Source organism: Zootoca vivipara, chromosome 6, assembly GCF_963506605.1.
Source record: "Zootoca vivipara chromosome 6, rZooViv1.1, whole genome shotgun sequence".
Taxonomy (NCBI): Eukaryota; Metazoa; Chordata; class Lepidosauria; order Squamata; family Lacertidae; genus Zootoca; species Zootoca vivipara.
This window is the reverse complement of record NC_083281.1, coordinates 58,804,166-58,822,260: the sequence shown is the minus strand read 5'-3', so window position 1 is coordinate 58,822,260 and position 18,095 is coordinate 58,804,166. Positions and strand designations below refer to the sequence as shown.

Genomic DNA, 18,095 nt, shown 5'->3' with positions numbered 1-18,095 from the left:
CAAACTCAATGCAAAAAAGTCAAAGTGAACCCAGCATATGCCTCTTGGTGACACGCCTTTTGCAATTGCTGCTGCAGTCAGAGCCTATGATGGAGAGTAGCACCGTTAAATAACGCTGAGTGGAGACGCGCTGGAAAGGGACCCATCAACATTCATGAAGTATTGACCTTCAAGTCTCCACCTCTCATGAGTTATGGGCCCTCTCCGACCGCCCCACCCACCCGCCCTTCTGCACTCCCCCACTGGTGTATATAAATTGAGGCAATGATTTATTTGCATCCAGCAAGGAAAAACAAGTGGGATATTTTACATATTTATATCATAAGATAAACCGATACTTAAGCTGATCAAAGTGAGCGGAAGATCTGGAGGCGATTACTGCGGCTATTTGTTTAACAGAGGTCACATTGCACATGGAGTAGGCAAATCGGCAGAGGGCCTGCAGAGCATCTGTTCGGCAGTCTGGGAGAAGGACGGGGACGGCAAAGGCCAGATCCAAAGCCAGAGCAAAGGGGAAAGCTGCGACCAGAACTTCGGGGCTCAGCAGCCCAAGGACCTCAGCTGAGTCCAACCCTCAGGTCTCTTGAATCACAGGCAAAGGAGCAGAACATGCTGCCATGTGAGAAAGGGGTGGGAGAGAACGAGAAGGGGTGGCAGAAAGAGAAAAAGGGGAGGCCTCACCTTGTTTTGGCTCCAACCCTGCCCACTAGTAGCTGCCAATAGGCCTCTCCTCCAAGAATTTGTCCCACCCCCCTTAAAGCCATTGTTGGTGGCCATCACTACATCCTGTGGGAGTGAGTTCCATAGTTTAGCTATGCACTGCATGAAGTATTTTCTTTCGCCTATCATGAATCCTCCAGCATTATACTGCATTGGATATCCATGAGTTCCATTGTTATGACAGAGGGAGAAAAAACTTTCCTCTACTTTCTCCACACTATGAATAATTTTTATGAACTTTTATCAGGTCGCTTCTTACTTACCTTTTGACTAAACTAAAAAGTCCCAAACACTGCAACCTTTCCTTGTAGGGGAGTCGCTCCATCCCCTTGGTCATTTAGATTGCCCTTTTCTGAACATTTTCCAGCTCTACATTATCCTTTTTGAGGGGAGGCGACCAGAAGTGCACACATTATTCCAAATGATTTGTAAGACTCACATGCCTCAGTCTCAAACTCCTGTGAACCTGGGCCAGTGGTGGCAGTTCCCAAACAGGGGAGAAGCAGTACTAGATAGAAGCAAGGGGGGTCTAAGTAGGAGAGCCCCACTGAACCAGAAGAAGGTGGGTTCACCCTATTCCAGCATCCTGTTTCCCCACTGGCCAATCAGTGCCTCCTGCTGATACGCAGGTGTGCAGCAAACTCCCACTGCCTGTGCCACTTTGAGGGCACTTGAGATGCAAGGCTGGCTATCCACTGCCTTACTCCAAACAATTCTTACATTCAGCTGGCACTCCTTGTTCATACGCTTGCCCCTGAGCCTTTGAGCCTGCCACTTAACATTACTCAACAGTCAATGAGCCACTTAACAGCGGGCTAATGAAATGCACAAGAAATTAAGCAGATCGTTCATTGTCAACCACTCATCCCCCAGAGGGCACACAGTCAGGTTTCACTGGTCCATCAGGAGAAACAAATGGGCTTATTCCCATTCATGCCGTTAACAGATTAGAGTCTAGAAAAACAAACTTTCGAGGGTCCAAGGCTTGTGAAGGTGGAGAGAGAAGCAAAGATGGCACAGCCAAGTAGAATAAAGAGCAACAACACACACACCCCAAACATAGATATGTAAGATTACACAGCCACCATTTCTCAGTAACCAGTGTACCCTCAAGTGTACACTGGATGTTTTTTAAAAGTAATTATTTTGATTCCCAGGTTGGGAGCCTGAACTTCAGCCTGTACAATGAGATAGCAGAGAAAACTGAAATTTAGGGATCATATCAACCCTTGAACCATACTGGGAATGGAATCAAAAGTATAAACATTCATTAATAACAGGTTCAAACTCTAAATCACTCTTTCAACAGAAATCTGCCCAAACAAACAAGATAATGAAATAATGAAGGGCGGGGAGAGAACAGTCTTCTTACTTCACTGAACTTTATACAAGCTTTTCATATTAACTCTGGGGGTGCTAATCACAGGCTGGGGAATTCAAAATGGACCTTTCTTTCACTCTGCTCATATCTGGCCATAATCTGGCCATTCTGGCTCTCCAAGGTACCAACAGCTCATTCCTTGCTCACCTCTTACCCAGACCCCTCCTTCCTCTGTAGTCTAGGTGTGGTAAACCTTTGGCCCTCCAGATGTTGCTGAACTATAAATCCTAATGGCCAGGGATGATGGGAGTTGCATTTCAGAGGTTCTGGAGGATCAAAAGTTCCCAACACTCAACCTAATTGAGGGATATCCTGCTGGCCACATAATCCAGCTTTTAACCAGCAAGATGAGCCAATTCCAAAACAAGACCAGAGGCTTCCAATCACACATAAGCCAACAGAAATAGCATGTTTTTACGTGCTTTGTTTCCATCCCCTAAGCTTGACTTGATTGCACTGTGTTTCCCCTCCAATACACATCTCAGTTCAATAATCAACATTAACACGCTTAACAAATTGTATGAGCCTTACCTCCAACTAATATGTTAGGGTTGGGGGGGACTGGATCCAGCCTGGTGACTGGATTCATATCTCCCTGCCCCCAACCCCAAGGGCCAAATAGGTCAGGTGAGCTGGGCTGTGGCTGTTACCTTGCCCCCTTTCCTCAAGGTGTCAGGGTTATTTTCGGGGAAGTGGGTTGCAGTGAGCAGGCATTCCTGCCCTTTGACCAAAGGCTTGAAGAGCCCCACCAGGACTGGCATTCAGCTTTAACTCTTCAGGGCCAGCAGTGCTTTTCAGGAGAAGCCCAAGTCTGTTTGCCGGTTTCTACCCCAACCTTAAAACCTCTTTCTGTCACATAGAGACAAGCAGGAGGGAACGTGTAGGTCAGCAGAAGAGCAAGTATTTTGCTCTTTTTGATTTGCAAACCTTGGGAGGGAGATCATCTCAAGCTATTGGTGGCTGATCAGGTCTGGCGATCAGGTCTCCCAACACATGAAGTTGGCCAAAGGAGACAGAGGGAACAAAAATAACAGAGAAGTGTCTGACTTTCTCTCAGAGACTTCAAGGATACTTCCTCAAGGTAAAAATAATAACAATAAAAAGTAAAAGCAAAAGACAGAACACATGCAGTAAGAGCATAAGAAGAACCTGCTGGATCAGGCCAGTGGCCCATCTAGTCCAGCATCCTGTTCTCACAGTGACCAACCAGATGCCTGTGGGAAACCCTCAGGCAGGATCTGAGCACTAGAGCACTCTCTCCTCCTGTAATTTCCAGCTTCTGACTGTGGAGGCAGAGCACAGCCAGTCGATAGCCCTTTCTTCCATGAATTTGTTTAATCCTCTTTTAAAGCCGTCCAGGTTGGTTCCCATCACTGCCTCATGTGGGAGTGAGTTCCATCATTTAACACAACACACTCCTGCAGTTTAGCACACTTGTCTACCCCCTCTTTCTTACACAATATAGCCCCAGGGGCTTCAAAGGCTCAGTGTGCTTATGTAAATAAGCTTTCCTAATGTGCAAACAACATCATAGCAATAGCAGTGGGATTAATACCCAAGACTTATAGAAAGTGAATGTTTCCAGTTCCTTTGTTTTGGCTTCCATACAATGGAGATTTCAGAGGAGGAGGAAGAGTGTTTGGGTTGGTTGTGTGAACGAAGGTTTGGCCTTTGCTACAGCAGGAGAGAATGAAATCAGCAAATTACAACACACCAGTAAAACAAGTGTATGCCTGGCCTGGATGGAGAACACAATTGTTGCAGGCTCAAATATTTGCTGTGTGTGTGTGTGTGTCCACACGCGTGTGCATGCGCGCAATGTGTCAACATTTGGAGTCATTCATCCTTTTGTGCATACTGCATAAAACTACATTTAAGATACTTCATCTTGTGGTCCTTTCAATGCTGAAGAGTCGCCTGCTCTGTTTGCACAGTTTAAACTAAACAACACCTGTACAGGCTGCTTGTACCACATAAGATGTGGGATTTGGGGAAATTTTAATTTTAAAATGTGTACATTGCATCTGGTAGCTTGGCATCAAAGCACCCCTTTTGCAAGCCAATGAAGCACAGAGCAAAAGTTTACTGCTTCCCCCGCTGCCCATAGAAATGAAGCTGTGCAGCCCTCAAACTCATAAAGTGAGAGCGAAAAGGGATGGAACTAAGTCATAAATAGTAGCAGGAGGAGAGACACATTAGGCATCTCAGGGAAAGGAGAACAGACATGTTTTCAACCGAGATTTGAAGAGAGATAAAGGCGGAGGCCGTTCCAGATGGCAGGAGCCGCCGCCACCGCCAAGAGGCAAACATGTGAGGGCTGGGCAGCTGCCTGATGCCAAACACATGGTCACCTGCTGTTGGGATGGGAAAGGGGTGAGGGCCAAACCAAGGAAACAGAAGGGTTAATGGAAGCCAGGGCTCTCTGGAGGAACATGCCTGCAATGCTGGGGAGGGGAGGGGCTCCAAGCATGTCCTGCTTTGGCCCCAAGGAGATTCAGGTCCAGCCCACTGAATAAATTGTGCACATTAAGCAGCTTTGCTCTTTCTCCCTCCTGATCTGATGTGTCTTGCTTTCACCAGCCAGGAGGAGGGCAAGAGGAAGAGGATGGGGGCAATGCAGAGGCCAGTGTTTTGAACACCAAGATTCCACTTCAGTAGGGATGGGCAATTATTTTCAAATTTAGTTTATCCCCATTTCCTACTTTTCCACTCTGAAGTTTAGTTGTCCACATTTCCATATCAGTTTGCAGATCTTTTTAAAAAAGCCCTTATAAAAATTCAGCAGTATTTTATTGCCAAGTTCTCTTAATAAACACATTTTTGCATGCTGTTTTGCCTAGCATAGACATTTTTGCAAAGCAACTTCCCCTTATATAATGCAAAATAAAATAATTCCTTCAGTAGCACCTTAAAGACCAACTAAGTTTTTATTTTGGTATGAGCTTTCGTGTGCATGCACACTTATCTGAAGAAGTGTGCATGCACACGAAAGCTCATACTTATATAATGCAGTTTTTGAATGTTATTTTCACCGATACGTACATATGCATTTGGATGGAAAAGTGGGTTGCAAAATTCGGAGGAGTTGTGAATTCTGACAGATGGCTGTGTTTGTGCATTGTTTCAGAAAGTGCAAATTAGGTACAAAAAATAAAAAAAATCATTCCAGTAGCACCTTAGAGACCAACTAAGTTTGTCATAGGTATGAGCTTTCGTGTGTGCATGCACATGAAAGCTCACACCTATGACAAACTTAGTTGGTCTCTAAGGTGCTACTGGAAGGATTTTTTTATTTTTTGTTTTGACTATGTCAGACCAACACAGCTACCTACCTGTAACAAATTAGGTACATTCACCTTTAAATGTGAACCAAAATGAATTTCTTCCCCCATCCCTCCTCTTTCGTACTCCCCCTCCCCTCACAGCAGCAAGCAAAGGGGAACCCAAATGCAAGCAACTGCATTACCTTTTCCCTCTCAGCCTTTCTGTACAACTATTCTCAAGGCTGCAGAGTCTACAGAATGGAGGAGGCTGAACAACAGCCAAGCTGCCCAGTATAAGCCAGGAAGAACAGCAGCATTTGGATCAAAGGAACTGCCGATTTTGATGGTAGGTGCCCCATGCCCTGGACAATAGGTTCAGATGCAACCATATTCTAAAACGATGAGAATATCCACAAGCTGTCCATACGGGTCTCTCCTGAGCATGGGAAGCACTCACAACTCAGTGGCAGACGCCATGGCTCCTAGATCCAATCCCTGGCACCTCCAATTAAAACTCTCAGGTAACCTGGCTGGAAATGATGCCTCTCTCCCTGGGTCCTCAGAAAGCCCCTGCTGGCCACAACAGACAATGGCTGAGTAATCAGGCTGAAGGCAGGTCCTGCTTGCAGGCTTCCCATTAGGGTATTAGACTGGCCATTGGATGCTGGACTAGATGAGCCCCCTTTGGCCTGATCCAGCTTCAAGGCACTTCTGGGGAGAACTTTGATACCAGTAATATGGTGCCCTGAGCAAGGACAAAATTTGATTCCCCCCATATAAATATAAGTTGTTTATCATGGTTGTGATTCTGCGCCCTGTGCAGGGGAACCACCTGCACTGCCTTAAATCTACCACTGACTCTTATCATTGCTCTTATGATTTAGGTGGAGGCTCACTATTTTAATGCAAAATTCTTAGGAAGGGCAGCACAAACCTTCCATGTTTTTCTTTCCTCTGGAGGGAGGCTCACACAAGGGACGCCGGGCTTTGTATGCTAACACAAACCCCGCCACAAGCCAGTTGAATCCCCCACATTAGATGTGAAAATTTCACATCATCTGCACTGAGGCCATGTGAATTTTCTTCCCCCGTCAAATCCCCAAGCAACTCCTTGCTTTGGGAAAGGAGATTCCTTTTTTGCAAAAGGGACCCATCAAGCAGGTGGCTTTGGTGGCTTTGCCTCTTCCCATTCATTCCCATCCATTCATTTGGAGCATTCGGCTTCCTCTTCAGGAAAGGGTGGAGAGAGGTAACCGCAGCCATCTGTCTCCTCTCAGGCCACTCCATTCCAGGCAGCAGCAGCAGCAGCAGCACCAAGAGCAGCAGGTGGGGATCTTGCGTGCAGAGCACGGGCAGTCAGAAAGGGCCCCCGAAAGGGCTTGGAAAGGAGAGCAAATAAAACCTTTTCTGCTCTCAGGTTTGGAAGAGCACAGAGGGAGGCTGATGTCAAAAGCTGATGGTGGGGTGGGGGAGTGCCTGTTTCCTTGCCAGCTGTTGTTGTCAAGACCCAAATTGCTCTGCAAGCAAACACACCCAGCGCCAAGACACTGCTTCTCGCGCCCAGCTTGTCATGTTTGGGTTGAAGTTCTTTTCTTGACAAGAATGAGAGGCTCTTGCACACCCAACCCAAACCCACCCTCAGGACTGATGCTGACTCACATCTGGATGCAGCCCCTGAGCTGGGGGGTTCACAAGGAGGCCCTGCCCTTTGCTCAAAGCTCTCTCCTAGCGGCACATTATCACATCAGGAAAGGCTGGACAAGATGGCAAGGCTGCCAAGGACTGACTGCCATGGCTGCTGCAGCAACATTAAACTGCTATTAACACTTTCTAATCTGAAGGGGGAAGGGGGAGGCTGTCTCTGATTAACATTGAGTGCATTTAGATGTCCTTCCCATTTAAAATCCTGTAGCCATCTCTCAAGTCCCTTTGGAAGGTGCTGACGCAATTGTGTGAAAACTTAAAAGCCCATAAAGAAACTCATCCATCACCTGCTTCATGACTAATGGGTGTCCGCAATAGAAACTCAGCTAAGAGAATGGACTCAGCTTTGCAAATAGCGCATCCCAAAGGCAGCACCATGCTCAAACACATTCAGATTCATGTCTCACTTCAGAGACCTAAACTAGAATTGCAATCGCCACACACCAGTCATGGGTGGTGGGAATTTTGCAGGCTCTTGGAGGTGCAAGGCTAGCCAGCAAATGCTCCTGCAGAGTTCCCACCAAACAAGGCTTCAGTGGGAGACATTTCCCAGGGATTATGGCCCTGTGCCCTCCCCTTTTATTAATTTTCAGCTTTTGCATGCCAAGTGTACATTATTGTGGGAAAACAACCCGTAAACTCATGTTGGTTTCCAAGATGCTTGCATATTCAAGGGCTCAATCAGACTTGAAAGAATCAGAAAACTGCAAAATTACAGATTCAACCATTTCATGGTCAGGTTCTACACTTAAGCAGGAAGAACCAACTGCACCAATATAAGATGGGGGAACCTGGCTTGCCAGTAGTACATGTGAAAAGGAACTAGGGGTCTGGAAGACCACAAGCTTAACCTGAACCAACAGTGTGATGCGGGGGTGGGGGTGGGTGGGTGGGGCCCTAATGCTTTTCTAGACTGCATCAACAGAAGTCTAGTGTCCAGATCAAGAGAAGAAATAGCCACACTCAATTCTGCCTTGGTCAGACCACACCTGGAGCACTGTGTCCAGTTCTGGCCAGCACAATTTAAGAAGGATATTGACAACCTGGAACATGTACAGAGAAGGGCAACCAAGATGACAAAGGGTCTGGAAACCAAGCCTTATGAGGAACGGTTGAGGGAGTTGGGTATGTTAAGTCTGGATAAGACAATAGGCATTATCCAGACTTAACATATCTTCAAATATCTAAAGGACTGTCACATGGAAGATAGAGCAGAGGCTAGGACCTGAACCAATGCATTCAAGTTACAAGACAACAGATTATGACTTTCTGACAGTAAGAGCTGTTCAACAGTGGAATGAATTCCCAGAAGGTGGTGGACTCTCCTTCCTTGGAGATTTTTAAGCAGAGGTTGGATGGCCATCTGTCATGTATGACCAGGCTGAGATTCCTGCATTGCAGGGAGTCCCTTCCAGCTCAACAAATGATTCATTCTGAATCTATCTTCAATGGGACACTATTTTGCAACTGGTTCCAGCTGACCGGGGGTGGGGGGCTGTTGAGGATCCTAGTAAAAAAAGAAGTGAATACTGAAAGCTTAAAATCTGCCCAACATCTGGTCTAGAACCTCTGATCTATGAAGCCCCCCACCCCCAAACTGTCAATTTGCACATGGTCAAAAACACTTTCTTCTTCAGTAGTGCTTAGCACTCTGTGGTCTGCATCTGAGCCTCAATGTGAGCACTAGGTCCTGGGAAAAAATCTAACATTCTAAAGAGCAAGGAGTGCTAGGCAGGTCTCTGCAAAGTCTGGGTCAGCATTAACGCAAGAGAAAAGGTGGGGCAAGGAAGCAGTTTTGCGGCAGGACCATCCAAGCATATCAACTTTATTTCCTAGGAAACAGGAAGCTAGTTAGAAAAACCAGCCACATGGGGCCACCAGGCAAGAAAAGGGGGGGCACATGGCTCAAAACCAACTAAAGGACTTTGGGGCTGCAAGTTTGATTTCCTTCAGTCCCAGTCACATTGTGCATCCAAACCAATCAAGTGTTTGGACGAGAGAGAGAGAGAGAGAGAGAGAGAGAGAGAGAGAGAGAGAGAGAGAGAGAGAGAGAGAGAGAGAGAGAGAGGTAAATATCCCAACAAGCTCACATAATTAAGTCCTCCTCGGCTCTGTTTACACTGACCCCTTTATAAGCCCTTAGCACACAGCCAGAGAACACAGCCAGCCCAAGTGGATGGGAAAACAGGAACCAGTTTCTTTTGAACATAAAAAAAATGTATCTAGGCAGCAGCCTCCCAAAACTGACTGGAAATGAATTATTCCATTGTCCCCAACATCCATCATGGTTCCCTAAGAATGACCATAATTCTATGACCCTATCAACTTGCAGGGTCTGGGAAAAGGGGCAGGCAGTCAAAGTGGTACTCAAGCAGATGCATGGTCCAAAAGAGGCAGAAGCCAAATTCTAGAGCAGCAAGCAAGGGTACAGAGGGACCAGTGGTAGGTATGTCTAGAGATTGGTGAGCATGGATCGGCCTGTGGGGCCAAGCTGGTAGAAAGAATGCTCAGGCAGGCTGGTTCTGCAGCCTTGGAGGTTCAGCAGGAACAGCCTAGGTGGGTGGCACCAGAAGGAAAGTGACAGAGCCTAGCTGCAGATTCAGAAGCACCCACTGGTGCCCTGTGGACACCATTTGTCTAATCCTCTATGAAAGGCACTCAAGTTGGTGGCCATCACTACCCATCCTGTGGGAGCATATTCCATAGTTTTAGGAAAGAGCTGGTTATAGATACTAGGAAGGAAGGAAGGAAGGAAGGAAGGAAGGAAGGAAGGAAGGAAGGAAGGAAGGATTAAGTCAGGACCCATCATTATTACTTGTGCTCACCACAGCCCGCCCAGCACCGCCACTAATTCATATCTTCAACTTTTCTTAAAACAACAGTTCTTAGCCTAGAGAGGCACAAAGCCATTCAGAGAGGGAAAAGACCAGTAATTTCTCAGACCAGTTGTCATTTCTGGAAAGGATTACATAGGCGCAGAGGTATAGCAACCAGCTATGATGCATTGACAAATACTCTGCTCACTCCACACATTGTTTCATCGTCCGTCAAAAAAACCATTATCACAACACAACTGCCATCTTATCAGCTTTTAATACGCAACCATTGAAAATCTCTTGCATGCTAAATAATCATTAGGTATGCTATGCACTATAATGTGATTCACCGCCCCCACATTCATGAGAAACCATAAAATCTGATGAAATTTCCACCATGACTAAACCATGAAATGGATTCATTTTGCCCTCTCCACATGTACACAGGCCTGGGGTGGCCATGCAAAAAGGAAAAGGAAATAAAAAGCAGAAATCTAAACAAACTTTCTGAAGGTTTACAAGAATAACTGGGAAAGGCTCGTTCTTTGGCCACTGCAAATCTTAGACCACACTTCGGATCAAATGCCTCTGAGTCCAGCACTGCAGGTGAATGGGTCAAAAAGGCAGCCTACTTAAATATATGCTCTGGTGTTCCTGCAACTTGTTTCCTCAATGTGCAAAGTTAGGAACTATTTTTTAAATAAATATATATTTTCTGATTAAGGATAGAAAAAAATGGAGTGAATAAACTTTATTATCACAGTGCCTTTCTGTATACTGTACCACCAAAGCAGCGTACTAAAAGCATTTGGACTGGCCAAATTAAAAAGATGTGAAAGCAGAGTGAACCAGCATGAACTACAGGGGAGTGCATCATTCCACATTGTGGAGCGGCACTGGAGAAAGCCCTCTCCATGCAAGCCCGTTAAGCTGGCTTCTGCAGGTGGAGGTGTTATGCTAGCAAAACCTATGCAGCTTCTGATTCACTAAGAGCGGTGTTGCTATTCCTTTCTCCTTTGTAAGGGTAACAGACTCAAAAGAGCTCCTCCTGCAGATCTCAACCAAGCAGGCTCATAACAAGACAGAGAACCAGATCGCAAGCCATTTAAGGCCTTAAAGGTCAAAACCTGGAATGGAACCTGGAAAACAGTAACCAACATGTCAAAAGAGCTCTGCTTCAGGGTTTTATCTTGTGCTCCAAACTCAAAAAACAGAGTTAAGCACGTTTAAACTAGGCGACTTAACTCTGTGCAACACCTAAATTTGGTGCCCATTGTAAATCATACTTGCGGCACCCCCCGGCGGCACCCCGAGGCTTCGCATCCAGTGTAACCGAACTGGTTGCGCTCCCCTAAATCCTCCTCTGCCAGGGCCTGTTTGTACAATCACTGGACATGTGACAGTTGCAGGAAAAGGCTCCATCTGATGTGATAACTCTCCCTAGCCCACTGCAAGCCATCCATGCATTCTCTACCACTAGGCAGGGGCATGTAGAGAAGCAATAGAAAAACTAGACCCCTAACTAGTGCCAAATTCTGTGTGTGGGACAGGAGATAGACCATGAACTGGAGCCAACCATATTAATAGGCTTTTCCTGTGCACATCCAACATGCACCTGTTTCCTTCACCCTGCACACCCAATCTCCCCACCAACCAATTCATTTCGCTTCATATTTGTACTCTGCTTTTTTTCGTCTGAAAGGAAACCCAAAGCTTCTGACAACAAGATCAAAACAATCAACACAAAACAACCACAAATGGACATAAAAGATACAACCAGTATAGACCCAACATACATATCTAAACAAATTCCATACTAGGAATCATTAGGAAAGAAATTGAAAATAAAACTGTCAGTATCATAATGGTGTGACCACATTGGGAAAGCTGTGTACAGTTCTGGTCATCTCACCCTGAAAAAGGATATTGTTGAGTTGGAAACCAAAATGACCAGGAGGATGGAGCAGCTCTCCTATGAAGAAGGGTTGCAGCGTTTGGGACTTTTTAGTTTAGAGAAAAGGCAAGTAAGAAGTGACATGATAGAAGCACATAAAATTATGCATGGCACAGAGAAAGTGGATAGAGAAACATTTTTCTCCCTTTCCTGTAACACTAGAACTCATGGACATACATTGAAGGTGAATGTTGGAAGATTCAGGACAGATAAAACAGACAAAATACTTCTACAGGCAATGCATAGTTATACTAAGAAACTCACCCCCACTGGAGGCAGTGATGACCATCAACTTAGATGGCTTTAAAAGAAGATTAGACAAATTCACGAAGGAGAAGACTAGCAATGGCTACTAGCCAGGATGGCTATTGTTCTGCCTTCACAGTCTGATGCAGTAATGCTTCTGAATACTAGTTGTTGGAGATCACATAGGGAGAGAGGGCTCTTGTGCTCAGGTCCTGCTCAAGGGTTTCCCACAGGCGTCTGGTTGCCACTGTGGAAGGGGACACTGGACTAGATGGGCCATTGGCCTGATCCAGGCCAAAGTACACAATTTTTAATGCAAATGTGCTTCCTTTCCTCTGGTGATGCATTTCCACTCAATGCATCTTTCCCCAAAACTCCCACTGGATCAAGCTTAATGCAAACAAAATCAAGAGCCGTTAAAACCATCTGGAGAAGTCTCATGTCTCCCACATGACCGCCACCACAGCCACAACAAATAGTCTCACTTGACTCCCCACAGGCCTCTCCTCTCCCTGCAAGGGAGACCTCACTGAGAGAAGCCTGCCACACTCGTAAATCTACCTGCCTCAAATATGGCTCCTTCTGAGATGCACAGCTGGAATTTATGGTTTCTAAGGAATGGGGAGGGGGGATACATTTATACTAGGAAAATGTGGCTGTCCCATTAGCCTGTCTCAAAGCTTTGTAATGGAAAACATGCACTTAACAAAAGAAGCATGGGGGAAGAGACAAGAGCGGAAATCAAAAACAGAGACCACCCGGAGAGCGTTGCCAAACCTCAAAATAGAAAATAATGATTGTCATATCTGGGGGGGGATGAAGGTGGAGCCTTCGGGGTCAGGGTCAATAGTGGGTCTGGGAGTTGAGCAAGGGGTGGGGCCTAGTGGGGTGGAGTCTAGTGTTGTGAGGCCGCCCATCAAATTGGGGGAGGAGCCTGATACAAAACCTGCTGATTCCACTACAGTGTATAGCAGAGGACCAGGGGATAGTTAAGGGTGAGTGTGAAATTGCTTTTTCCATGGGAATCGGGGGGGGGGGATTTCACTTCCTTCACCCCAGGCTCATAGAATGTTCTATCATGTGTTCATCCCATCCACCACTCACTTTTCTTCCTTTGCTCCTGGCCCCACTGATCATTTTTATTTCCTGGCAAGTGGACCTAAATGAAAAACCACCAGGCAGATGAAGTTTCTTGTTGTTTCCTGGTTGGTTGGCAGCTTTTAAAAGTTTGGCCTTTAAATCCCTAAACAGGCTAGCACCTACTTATGCCAAGGCCCTGCTTGCAGGCTTCCCAGAGGCATCTGAGTTGAAGTCAGGCTCCCACCTAAGGACCCACCCACTAGGGTCCCAATTTGGATCAGGCCCCCCATGCTGGCAGTTTGGTTTTTAATTTTAATTTTAATTTTTTTAAAGAAAAACATAATTAAGGGCTTGAATATGTAGCTAGTGAAGCCCTTAAGTACCAGGTGATGTTTGTGTCATTGTCAGAGGCTTTTAGCAGGAAGATACTTGTATTTGATCTTGTATTTGATAGCGACTGCATTTGATCTTTGACCATTTTAGATCTCAGAGGGATATGACTGGAGCCAAGAGAGGGAAGAGAGGTAGGGCAAATCATTTGGACTATTGCAGGTTGAGCTGAGAATCCTTTCTTAACCAATTTAAGGAAGAGGGTGTCAAACCCTATCTCTTGGCCTGCACTGCCCCCAACCCTATCACCACCCTGTGACTAAAAACAAAATAAAACTTGAAAGCCTGAGTAGCAAATGCAAATATACATAAGCTTATTCATTTCTCATAATATATTCTTCTTCCTCTGTTCATAAGTAGCATGAAAATACACGTATTTCCATTATTCCCTTCTCTGACTGCCCGTCTTCCCTCGGTTTCCAAAATTTCATCAGGTATTTATTTCTCTTTCCTTGCAGAAACTACATCTAAAGAAAGAAGTATGCTGGTATTTTCCCCCAAGCCAATTTGTTATGTGATGCAAAGCAGAATCCACAGAAGAGTCCTTTTGAATAATTAGACATAGGGTGAGTAAGTATCATGACCAGACACACAAAAATGTGTCTTTCACACACAAACACCCACACTCTCAAAAGATGCAGCCTGAAGACTCCTGTGAAGCTTGAAAGCTTGCATCTTGCTTGATCCAGAGGAAAGATATTGGCTGCCTTTCTCATTCTGTGGGACAAACACAAATGCAGAAACTTTGACCCACCACAGCACTATTGTTCATTGAGAAAACCAATCAGCTGTAACATTATAATTATCATTATTATTTATTAAATTTCTATACCACCCTTCATCACAAGGGGGTTTATAATATAAACACACAAAAATACATACCGTAGTAACAAACAAAAACAAGCAACCTCCCCCTCTCTCGGTTTAAAAGGCCACAGATTGTCTAGACTCTAGACATTTCATTTATGATAAATTCATGCTCTGTGTGTTGGGAGGAGATTCGTGGCCACACTTTACTTTTTTGAGGCAGGGCAAAGGGACCTACAGATGGGCAATGTCCCCTCTGTTACTTCTTTTCAAGGCACACACCATCCTCTTTCCAATGCATCCCCACAATGGGTTAAAGTGGATGACTTGACATCCCCCCACCATCTGAGGAAACCTCTAATGCTTAAAGGTCACAAGCTTAATAAGCACAGCATCAAACAGCCTCAATGCATGGGATGACGAAAGCAGGCAGCTACCCAAACCAAAAAGAAAAGAGCCTTTTCCAGAAGCTGCCTAAACATTCACAGATTAAGAGCCCTGTGTATTTCTCTCTCTCTCTCTCTCTCTCTCTCTCTTTTGTTCTGGGTTCTTGGCAGGTGTGCATGTATCACAGATAACTATCCCAGGACATTTCTTTGACTTGATTTCACTGGATTGTAACAGCATTTGCATAAACTGTATTAGACCGTTCTTGAGCCCCTAGTAGCAAAGCAGGCTTCTGTTCTTAAATTGATTCCCGTCTCCGGTCCTGCGGCTGTCTCCGAAGAGAAAGTTTCAAAACCTTTGCAAAGCTATTTCACAGACTGACACTTTTCTCTCTACTCACCAAAGTCGGAAGTGATGGCATTACATATCTGTATTCTCAGTGGTGCTGGATTCCTTGATGCTCTTTCCCTGGACTTCCTTTGACATGGGAGCTGAGCGCAGCAGCAGTGAGGAGAGTGACGTCTGCATCCCCCTCTCAGCTGGAAAGTCTCAAGTTCCAAGCCAGGGATTCCCTTCCCACCCTCCTCTGTGCATTCTTAACCCTCCTCCTCCTGGACACAACCAGGAAAGATACTCTCTGCAGATTCCCAAAGGCAACAGGAGAATGACGAGGAGAGTGCAGTGTTGGGAGAAAGCATTAAGACATTTCTGCTTTTCCAGCTCAGCTCTGTTACATACACATACACATCAAGAACCCGCAGTTTATTTCAGCTGTTGTAGTTTTGTTACTATTATGTTACATGGGAGTAAGAAGAGCCACAGCTCAGTGACATGGCATCTGCTTTGCGTGGTTCAATTCCCAGTGTTTCCACGTAGGGCTCAGAATGTCCCTTGCCTGAAACCCTAGAGAGACACTGCCAGTCAGTGTAGATAACATTGCACTGGATAGACAATGGTTTGACTCCCAGTATATGGCAGCTTCCTATGTTGCCTTTTCAAAACTGGCTAAAGACACTGAGAGCAAGGAGCAGGCTCATCTCTCACAAAGCAATTGCTTGGAATGGTGCCTGCACTTTTTGCTTCATAACTTTCATTCTAAAAGGGCTACTTACTCACTTACTTTTCTTTAAGGAAAGCTCAGAATCCAGGCCTGGTCCATCAGTGACTGCCTCTGATGGCCCTGCATCCAGCTTCTCCAGTAAGCCTATCACACATTTTAGTATATACTGTATCTTAAAGAAGATTGTTATTATATGGTTGGTGCTGAATCCTTCCCCTGCCCCTTTTTTTAGATGGAGAAGAGGAGCTTTTCTCTTTTCTCTTTCAAGGGGTCTTAACAGGAGGCAATACCAATTAAAGCTAAAGCCACACAGCACTTCGAACATAAGAAGAGCCTGCTGGATCAGACCAGGGGCTCATCTAGCCTGGCATCCTGTACTCACAGTGGCCAATCAGATACCTGTGGGAAACGCACAAGCATGTCCCAAGCACAAGAGCATGTTATTCATTTTTTAAGAAATTTATTTATTTATTAAATTTGTATACCACCCTTCATCCAAAATCTCAGGGCGGTTCTCAACATAAACATACAAAATAAAATACATTATAAAAAACCTTCCTGTGATTTCCAGCAGTTAGTTTTCAGAAGGATACTGCTGTAAGAATATAAGATGAGCCTGCTGAATCAGATGACCCATCTAGCTCAGGATCCTGTTTTCACAGTAACTAACCAGATGTCTGTGGGAAGCTTTCCAATGTGACATGAGGACAGCAGCACTCTTCCCACCTGCACTTTCCAGCAACTTCTGTTCAGAGGAATACCACCTCTGACAGTATGCCTCTGCCCATGAAGGCAGAGCGTAGGCCTCAAGGCTAGTAGCCATCAATAGCCCTCTCCTCTATGAATTTGTCTAATCCCCTTTTAAAGCCATCCAACTTGGTGAACATCTCTGCCTCCTGTGGGAGTGGGTTCCATAGCTTAACTATGCACTTGCATGAAGAAGTACTTTCTATTGCCTGTCCCAAATCTCCCGACATTCAGTTTCATTGGATGTCCATGAGATCTAATGTTGCAAAAGAAGGGAGAAAAACTTTTCTCTACCCACTTTCTCGATTCCATTTATAATTTCATACAATTCTGTTACATCGCCTCTTCTCTAACCTAAAAATTCCCAAATGCTGCAATCTCCCTTGGTCTAAATGCCCCAGCGGAGATTGTTTCCAGACCTGCTGGCTTTTCTGTGCATACTCAGCAATCCAGCTTTGGGGCACTCTTTCTTTTATTACCTTTCTACATTCAAGGGCTGATCCCACAGCAATTCAAAAGAAGTCTTGAGACTGATGATCCCACATGAACTTCAAATTAAGCCATGGGTTGTGACGAGGGAAAAAAAAAAGTTATTTTACTATTATCTTATTATCATTGTGATCTTGTTATCTATAGAATGTGACCTTGTTATCTATAGAATGGCAGGATACAAATTAACACACCCAAAATGAATAGGGAATGTTGATGAACATTGGACCAAATGACCCTTGGGGTCCCTTCCAACTGCACAGTTCTAGGATTCTATGTTCAGGGTGCATTTTTCCTTGCTGAGTAGTATCCTGAGTTACTCCATATATTTTGATGATTTGCTTCCTGAAATGTATCATCTCACAGCCAATGACTTTTGACTGCTTGATTTTAGCAATGTCTTAAGGACCACCTTTCCTTATATGAGTCCCAGTCAGCTGTCCCTTGTTGTCCATCCCATCCTTACAACAGGTTTAGAGTGTGTTGGCTTGGTGTGTATCAGGCTTTTTCATAGCAGGAGCCCTTGGATCCACTTGGAACCTCATTCCAGAAGGAATGTTGTTGTTTTAAGTCACTTTGGATTGTGACTAACAAATGTAATAAATAAATAGTAATAATTAGGAAGGTTCCAGGACTGCCATATTTTCAAAGGTGCTTCAAACACCTTTTGCATTTTGTCAAGCCTTTAAGTTTTCCAAGGCTGCACTGTTTTAGATGTGGTTTTTTAATTGTGATTCATGATAGCTTGGCTTCGTGGATTTAATCCAATTGTGTCCCTTTCAAACAGCATTACAAGGTGACACAGAGGGAGCTTCAAGAGAAAGGGATTTGCTAAAATCACCCCCCTCTCCCCATGTTTGTTGTTCCTTTTCAGTGTAAACCACTTTGAGCTTCCAGAAAAGCAGTATAGTAGTGCATTGGAAGTCGAAGAGAATCTGTTCTGGAAGTCCATTCGACTTCCAAAACGTTTGGAAACTAAAGCGTGGCTTCTGATTGGCTGCAGGAAGCTCCGACAGCCAATTGGAAGCCACAGCAGCCCCGTTGGACGTTC

General features: G+C 45.0%; 1 protein-coding gene across 2 annotated transcripts in view; it reads right to left on the bottom strand.

Moving 5' to 3' along the window:
* ZNF469 (zinc finger protein 469) overlaps positions 1–17,210 on the bottom strand; it is a 280,478-nt gene extending 263,268 nt beyond the window's left edge. For both annotated transcript variants that reach the window (XM_035118173.2, XM_035118176.2), the window contains exon 1: positions 15,149–17,210. The gene's annotated coding sequence lies outside the window, so the exon portion shown is untranslated. The remainder of the gene's footprint in view (positions 1–15,148) is intronic.
* Between the last annotated feature and the right edge of the window lie 885 nt (positions 17,211–18,095).